The 8,568-nt window shown below is 45.0% G+C and overlaps 1 protein-coding gene across 1 annotated transcript in view; it reads left to right on the forward strand.

Moving 5' to 3' along the window:
• CLDN10 (claudin 10) overlaps positions 1–8,568 on the forward strand; it is a 68,360-nt gene that overhangs the window by 12,723 nt on the left and 47,069 nt on the right. The window lies entirely within an intron of this gene.

Consider the following 8,568-nt stretch of genomic DNA (forward strand, 5'->3'; position numbering starts at 1 on the left):
AGGGCTTCTTGCTCCGTAGTCCTAGAGGCTGAGCAAGCACTGCGGGCTGGCACTGCTCACCGAGCTCTGCTCAGGAGGTCACTGCCTGTGGCACTGTGAAGACGGCATGGCCATCCTGCACATCCCCTGCCAATCCCACAGCCTTCATCTTCTTTGCTTTTCTCGCTCAGCCCTAATTCTCCCAAGGACATCTCCAGCTGAGACTGCCACAGGGTTCCTCTTGTGTTTCTGGCTGACACTGGAGCCTGACAGCACAGGCTGCAGAAGGACCACCACGTTACCGCTGCCTCTGTGTAGGCATTTGAGATGGGTACATCTTTCCAGGAGGCACAGGGAGCCCAGCTGAGGTAAAAGCTGGGATAGTCAAAACCAAAGAAATAATCTACAGCTGGAAATGTGTGTCCCTGAGGGAACTGGAGGCCATGGGGTAGAGCCACCTTCTCCTAAAGCAAATGAGACGCAGAGTGGTTGGAGATGGTGAGATTCAGTGGAGGGGTATAGCAGGGAGTGAAGGGGCTGTGCTTCTCCAGCTCTGTGCATCTTGGCCACTTTCCAGGCTGTGGTACAGGACAGGGCTCACTCTCAGAGGGTCAGTGGCCAGCTGGGTCTTTGTGGATAGGACATCCTGCACTGCCACAACCTTGCTTTGGCCTGGCCTTCACTGGGGGTGCAGGCACCCCCAAACCACAACTCAGCTAACTCACTTCTGAGCAGCAAAGCTCCCCTGCCCTGGGTGGTGGTGGTCTCTCTGGAGGGGCTGTGCTTGGCACAGCTCGGGGAGAGAGGCAGGAGGAGAGGTGGGCAGCCACAGACAGCATACCTCCCTGCAGGCAGCAGGGACCGCCTGAGATACCGGGCACACGGTGCAGGGGTGCCATGGGCTGCGAGGGGGGTGGCTGCGTGGGGCGACGAGACCTTCCCCTCCCTCCCCTCAGCACACACGGAGCAGAGTGCTGTCTGTGTTAACGGGAACAAGCGTAAACATTTCCAGCCAAGGCACTTAACACAAGTCTGTTTGCCAAGTGGCTTCGCTGCCTTCTTTGGTTAAGGTTAAGAGAAACGTTGTTGCTCAAAGGAGAAAACAAGTGGGGATGTTTTCCCCCCTCACCCTTCCTGTCTGCAAATCCAAGCATCTCTGGTCTGCAGTTCCTTATAAACAAGAAGGAGCTTTTGTGGAGCCCGTTGATAAGAGATTCTCCCCACCATCCCGCATCCCACAGATTTTTATTATTATTATTATTATGTTTGCAATAATATGCAAATGTTTGAGCGCTTCCTAAGGTCACTCGCTAGTTGTGCTGCAGTGTGATGATTGCTCCGGTTACTGCAGAGACCTAAGGGCGAGCCCAGGACAGAGTAAGGCACGACTGTCTGGGCCAGTTGATAGGATTTGCAGTTGATCGGCAAGATCTGAGTGTGCAAGACTCGGATTTGCCCTGGAGAAAGGAGAGTCAGGGAGACAAGAACAGCTTTCTCTTCACAGAATCACAGAATAGCATAGGTGGAAGGGACCTCGGGAGATCATCCAGTCCAACGCCCCTGCTAAAGCAGGCTCACCCAGAGCATGTTACACAGGACTTCGTCCAGGCGGGCTTTGAATATCTCCAGAGAAGGAGACTCCACAACCCCCCTGGGCAGCCTGTTCCAGTGCTCTGTCACCCTCAAAGTAAAGAAGTTCTTCCTCATATTCAACTGAAACCTCTTATGTTTCAATTTGTGCCCATTGCCCCTTGTCTTTGCACTACTTTTCCCTGGGAACAGTCTGCGAGGAGACAAAATGCTTGCAGCCAAGGAAAGAGAGTCCAACATGCAGCAGCTGGGGCACAGGGCAGGCAGAGAGCTCTTGACAAAACACGTAGGCACAGCCACCCAAAATACATCAGACAGCTTGACAGAAGCAGATCATTAGGGAAGCAGAAAGTGAGCTTGCAAGGTGCAAGGCTCTGCCTTGACCTGGTGGTGACAATTCGGCCACCGCTTCCAGTACAAGAGGGACGGGGTGAAGGCTAACTGCTCAACTGGGAGAAATTTGATCATTTCCAAAAACTTCTAGCATTTTAATGAAAAGAATGAGTAGCAGTCCTTATTTAAGGAATCTGAGTGCTTTCAACCACCTTTTCTTGACAATTTTACCACCTTGCATTGTTTCAAATAAAAATCTGTGTCCAGCAGCAACAGACATCCATGTTGTGCCCACTTGCTCACACAGCCTTGCAGCAAGATGGTCACCGTTCATGATGCTGAACAGAAAGCACTGCTGAACAAGGGAGAGGAACTAGGAAGCAAAGCTATATTTTAGGTGTGCAAGACTCCTGCATACCTCTTTAAAAGAAGAAGGAATGACGAGGAAAAGTCTGTTTCCAAATACGACTTATTTCTATTATGCATGAGTCATGCAAAGTGATTTTTAGAGCCAGAGATCTTCTTCACTGGCATTGCTCACTTTTTTCAGTAAGCAAAAGAAATAACATTACTTCAGGGTCTGAAGTTCACTGGGTTACATCTGCTTTCAGTCAATTCTACCAACAGCAGTATTTTCTAAATTGATTTATTTCTTTTTTTTTTTCCTTTTCTCTCAACATCTTTGCAGCCTTACTGTCTCCGTCATGCCACTAGCAGAGACAGGATCATAAATTAGTTCAGTGCTATGTCTGACCCCGTACTGTTGCTCAAGTAATGTTAAGTTTTTGTAATCTATCCCCTCCCTTGCCTCAAAATATCTACCTTCTCCTTTCTAAATAACTTACTGGAAACTCAACAGAAAAAAAATTTCCACAAGCTTCTAGTCAACTATTGGGTCTGTGCAGATGGACCAGGAGGGATCAATCCAATATCCAGGATCCTCTCAGTTGGGACCAGTCAATGCATGACACGCAGATTGTATTGTGTTGCAGAAAAACCCCAAACAAGTCTTTATAAAAAAGAGCTTGTCTGTAAGATGTGAGATGGCTTCTGCTTGGCCCAGGCAAAGCCTTTGCTGCAGTACTTTCTCCAGTATGGATACTACACTTGAAGCAAGATGCAAAGCACTTGGAAAGCGCACAGCTAAGAGCAACTAGAACCCCTCAAGTTTATGAAACATGACCTATGAGGAAAGACTGGAAGAGTTAAGACTGTTTAAAGGAGAGTAGACGAAACGTAGGCACAAAAATAGCTTTCAAATACATAAAAAGTGGCTGCAAACAGGAAAAGTATAATTGGTTCCCCATGTCCAGTGTCGGTACCACAAGAAATGGTGAGCCTGGATTACCACAAAGACTATTAGCAGTTTTAGCGTTATACCCTAAAACCAACTGTTGTTTTCCATCTGTCTATGGACAGACTAGATCTAAGCCTTAGCTTAATTTTGCTACTCTATGGTTGTTTTACTCTGTGGTTACCTGAATCAGCTCAACCTTATACCCTGTGGTCAGTTCTAGCTGCCAGATGCAAAATGTGACCCCTGAAGTCTTTGCCTCTTCTCCGTCAGATTCCCCCCAGCAGCCTGCTTATGTAGAAAGCTGTAATCCAGAACATATAATTTATAAAGTATCTAAGGTCCACCAGTTAGTAGTCCTTAGCCTATGAAGGTCTTTTAGTGGACTTGTGGTCTGCAAAGTTTGGTCGGTATTAAATCCTCTTGCACTTTTTTTATATACATTTCCTACCTTTTGCCTGAATTTGGAGAAGGCATTTTGCTCTGTGCTTGCAGAGCACGTAGCTCTGTGTAACACATTTGATGCCCATGATTTGGCCTGGATATTGCTGAGAGATCTACAGCCCTGATCAAAGGCAGCACACTCACATTCATCTCATTTCACTTCTCTCTGCTATTTTCACTGCCAAACAATATTCTCCTAACATATCTGAAACAGCCCAAAACAGAGGAAGCGGGGAGAAAATATAGGCCGAAATGCTTGAAGTACTCAAGCTGTAAGTTATCTATCTTCCTTGTATCAAATATAAACAGCATCTAGACTGGAATCTGAACAAAAACTATCCAGTTAATGGCCAGCTCAGGGAAGAGTCAGACGAGGCTGGCAGGGAGAGGCAATGCTTTGAATAAGCTTCATGTCCTCTGTAACAGCTGAGATTTGCCATGAGATTGCAATCTTGTGTATCTTACAGAGACTCACACATTAGCAATCTTGAATGGTGTAGATTCCATAGTTCTCCTTTCTTCCTACCTAGGACATGTCATCCTGCTTCATCAGGCACCTGAAGTTGGGCACAGATGACGTGTTAAAATTGCTGTGCTGCATCTTAAGCATAGTTTTAGGATTTATGCCAGACCACTTTAGCCATCTGTGATGTAAAATGCTTATAGTCAACAGGATCCATCACATCTCTGTGAAATACCTACACCAAGTCAGAGGGGCAGTCTAGACATGCCAACTGACAGTAAAGCAGATGGATGATTAGTGAAGGTATGGACATACTGGGCAGGATTCGACTGAATGCCACCCTGACTCAGCAGATACCTGCAGGTGAATCCTACCCTACCTCTGATCAGTTGGATGAAATTTATACCCAGGACTTTCAATCCAAAACAGAGTGCACATGGAGAGCAATTTCCTCCTTTCCTCCTGCAGTTAATTTTCCCGTATTTCACGCCTCTCCCTTCTCCCAGCCTGTGCCCAAAATGGAGCAAGACTTTTGCCCAAAGCTGCTGCAGAGGTAGAACACTGCAGCCCTTAAGACATCACCTCAGACTGAGGAGTCCCTCTCCATCCCACATTATTACATCTTCATTGAATAGACCTTTAGCTGACCAGAACTCAAGCTGGCCTTGATGTGCAAAGCTTTGTTGCTCCCTCTTTCCACACAGCCTGGATGCTCCAACGAAATCCACATTCTTCTTTAGCCCTAGTGCAATGATGGGCACGAGTATGGAAAACAAGTCTCCAACAGGCATTCGCTGACACCCTGGATCTCACTCACGCAAGAGAGAATGCCAGCTATTTCGAAAACTAAGCCTGCCATTTATTCTTTTGATCAAGCTTTTACATAAAATGTGTTCTCTTTGCGCGTGTGCACGCACAGGAAGTCAAGCTCATTTTCCTTGTGCAGAAATAATACTGTCCGTGGAAGATGCTTCACTAATGCCAGCCAGGTGGAGAAGTAGGTACAGCGGGCAAAAAGGCTAAATCAAGAGGAAGGGCTGGTTAAGTTCAGTTGTTTAAGGCTATATCATTGCCATTGGGAATCAATGGAGATTTTCATAAAGTCTTTAACAGTTAGAATGCACTAAGACAATATAAACCCTTTCCAAAGGAGCCTTTGTTGAAATTTTGGCAGTATATCTCTGGCTGGAGTCAAATAAATTAGTCATCAGATAAATCAGTCATGCCAGCTATGAGTGATACCAAAATAAACAGAATGTTTTAGTCAAATCCATGAAACAAAAGGATCAGCAAATCTTATTTAAAATTCCCCCATGTAATTGATGCATAATCAGGCTTCTAAACATGAATGCGAGTCTGCTGTTCCAGAGTATGTGACGATGAAGATTGTATCTTTGAAAGTAAATGGGGATCTCCGGATGTGATTAAAAATAATTTTTGAATTGCTGGTTCCAAGTTCCTACTGGCAAAATCCAAGAAATTCAAAGCCTGAGTCATTCCTAAATTACTGCAGTTTTGATGCCAGGGAAACTCCACAGATTTTGATGGAGTTACACCAGACTCAGACTGAATCAGGTCCTCAGAACTTAGCCCTATTAAAAATGTATTGTCAAATACTTTTAAAAGAAAATGTCAGGATAATTTTATAGAAATCACATTCTACAACAGAAACACTGGGGAAGAAGTGCAATATGAGCAACTTGACTGCCTTACCTCAAACATGTTGCCTTAAGTAATCTACCTTACTAGGTCTAAAATACGCAACCAACCCAAACTCTTACCTTTTTCTTGTCCTAAAATACATACCAAAAAATAATAACAGTGATACCTCTATAATTATTCCAGTTATCCTTATCTTTAGCTCATATAGTAACCATTATTTTCATGTAAATTCCTTTTTAAAAGCTACTTCTTTTACACACGTCCTTACCCCTCTCCTTGGGATGCCTGTCAGCCTGGCAAAGGACTGAAGTCCTGGGAGGGGAGGAGTAGGGCAGGAGAAAGAGACCATGGGTTGTAGCAGTGTGATCAGGAGCCATCTTGTGGGAGGGAAGCAGCACTGCTTTTAAATGGGTTGAGGAAGTTCAAAATGTTGTGAGGGAGCTTTTCTTATCTTGTTAGTGTTTGTTTCCTAACAGCTGCTATCTCAGCCCAAAATACTACACTTTGGGTGCCTAATGTCAGGTAAGGAAGCAGACTAACGATGCAGTTTTCATTGGGTTTGGTTGTCCAAGCCTCTGGACTCAAGTCCGGGAGGGATGCAGGGACAGATTCTCCTTTACCTGGAGATGTGCATTTAGACACATCAAGCCTCGCAGCTTTGATGTGACTCTCCCGCTGTCCTCCCACCACACACTTTCCTACGTCAGTGCCGGTGCTCCCCTCCTGTGCAGCTGTGGCCACTTCTGTACTGCTCTGGTCGTCTCTACACCAAGAGCAGCCAACGATCGTGTCCTTCAGGCAAGGAGACCTGCAAGGGGATGGCTTGTGTAGGGATGACCCATACCCAAGTATTAAAGCAATTCATGCATTTCAGCTCAGGTTGATGATGGGATTCCCAACAGAGGCAGTACAGAGAGGTCTCTGAGAGGTAGGATTTCCCCTCCTTTCCACTGCTGAGCACTTGTTTCCCTGAGATACCTGTCCCCAAAACTAAAAACTCTCCTCACTTACCAAGTCTCTTAGTAGGACATATCCAAAAACTAACAGCCTTTTGTCACATTTATTCACTAATGTTGTATTCAACACGCACATACAGAAAGGACAGGCCATCACCTCTGTGCATGTCCACCAAATTCCACAAGCTGCAGATGTATATTCTTTGGTGGGATAGCCTCAGAGCAGAGAAATTGCACATTTCCTCATGGAAATGTGGGAGCCTTGTTAAGGTTTGGCAATGTGGCCAACAGTAGTGCTGAAGTTTGACTTACCTTACTTCCCTTTTACAGTAGCTTGTATACTATTGAGTTTCCATATTTACATTTTAATTCCAGCAGTAATGTTCATTCTTTCTCTTGAAGGATCAGACCGAAGTCAATACTGTATTTGCATCGGAAAGGCTGTGCTGCTTTCATTATTACCATAAACCACACAGATTTTAGAACTGACAGGGACTAGAAGGACAATATTGCTCCATAGGGTGCTTAGGGCATTTGTGAATCTGATTCTGCTTCATGAGATATTTTCATTGCTCTGCTGATGGTCAGCCATATTCACATATTTTGGGGATTACACCTCTTTCATGCAGCGTTCCACAAAGGAGCCAAACACAGGCATTGTGCTCTGTTTGCACTTATCAGGAACTACTGAAACCAGAACAAATGTTTATTTATTATTATTATTATTATTATTATTATTATTGGCTTCTAGGAGCACACCTGTAATTGGCACTGTGCAAACACAGAACAAAAAGGACAGCTCTGTCCCAAAGCGTTTATAATCTAGGGAGCAACATTCAAAAGAAGCAGGTAGGTTTATGCCATAAAGGAGGAGGAGGAAGGAGGTAGAAGAAGAAGATCGAGCTTGTTCGATCATGCTGCCTCACAAAAAGTGAAAGGAAAAGCAAACCTTTGGATTGGTGAGGTTTGTAGGCTCTTTGCCAGGCTGTTCCTCTGGGGTGCTGGGAGTTACTCCACCACTCACCGCTGCGTTTCCCAGATTAGAATAATTTCTCTCGAAATCAAGAAGGTACAGCTCTCCTTTTGAAATGTGTCATAGTTTATAGTTATTTGGCATCTTGAAGAAAAGGCTCAAAATGTCTAGTCAGAGTGCACCCAGAAATGAGATGGGAGCCAGAACCATTTGCCGCAGTGTGACCGCTGGATAGGAAACCACGTCTGCAAAGGTGGCAGCTGAGGGCTCGGTGACCCCTTTCTGCTCTGCAGCGCCCGTGGGACTGCGGAGGGCACCTTCCTCTGCTGGGCCGTGCCGGTGGCCAGCCTGCCAACGGCAGAGCGTTAGAGATGGGAAACTGGATCCAGCCCCCTCTGGCTCTTGAGTTTTACACAAAGCCTTAGTGCATCTTAGGGCAAAACATAGTCTGTGTGACAAGAGGCTGGTTTGGCGTGGTTGGTCAACATTGGAGCTAGAAAACAAGCTTGTGAAAAGGGGACTAATTATGAAAGAGAAAAAAACAACTCTGAAACCCCATGGCCGCTTTCTCGAATTGTTTAATGATTTCTGAGTTGGCAATAGCACCAGAATACTCTTCTGGTATCAGTACAAGAAAGATTCAAAAGATACCTCCACTCACCACCTCAGTCACGTCATATTTTAAATTGATTTATCTGTTTTCCAAGGAAGAAATAATTAGGGTTTGACTGTTTAGCTCATCTATTTTACACGGGTAATGCTTTTAAAGAGGGGGTTTGAATTAATATAATTAGGGTTTCTTGAGGAGAGGACATAAGACATCAGAGATTTCCTCGGAGAAAGATGTCTCTAACTTTTACTCTATTCAAACAAC

Source organism: Egretta garzetta, unplaced genomic scaffold, assembly GCF_000687185.1.
Source record: "Egretta garzetta isolate BGI_Z169 unplaced genomic scaffold, ASM68718v1 scaffold442, whole genome shotgun sequence".
NCBI classification, from domain to species: domain Eukaryota; kingdom Metazoa; phylum Chordata; class Aves; order Pelecaniformes; family Ardeidae; genus Egretta; species Egretta garzetta.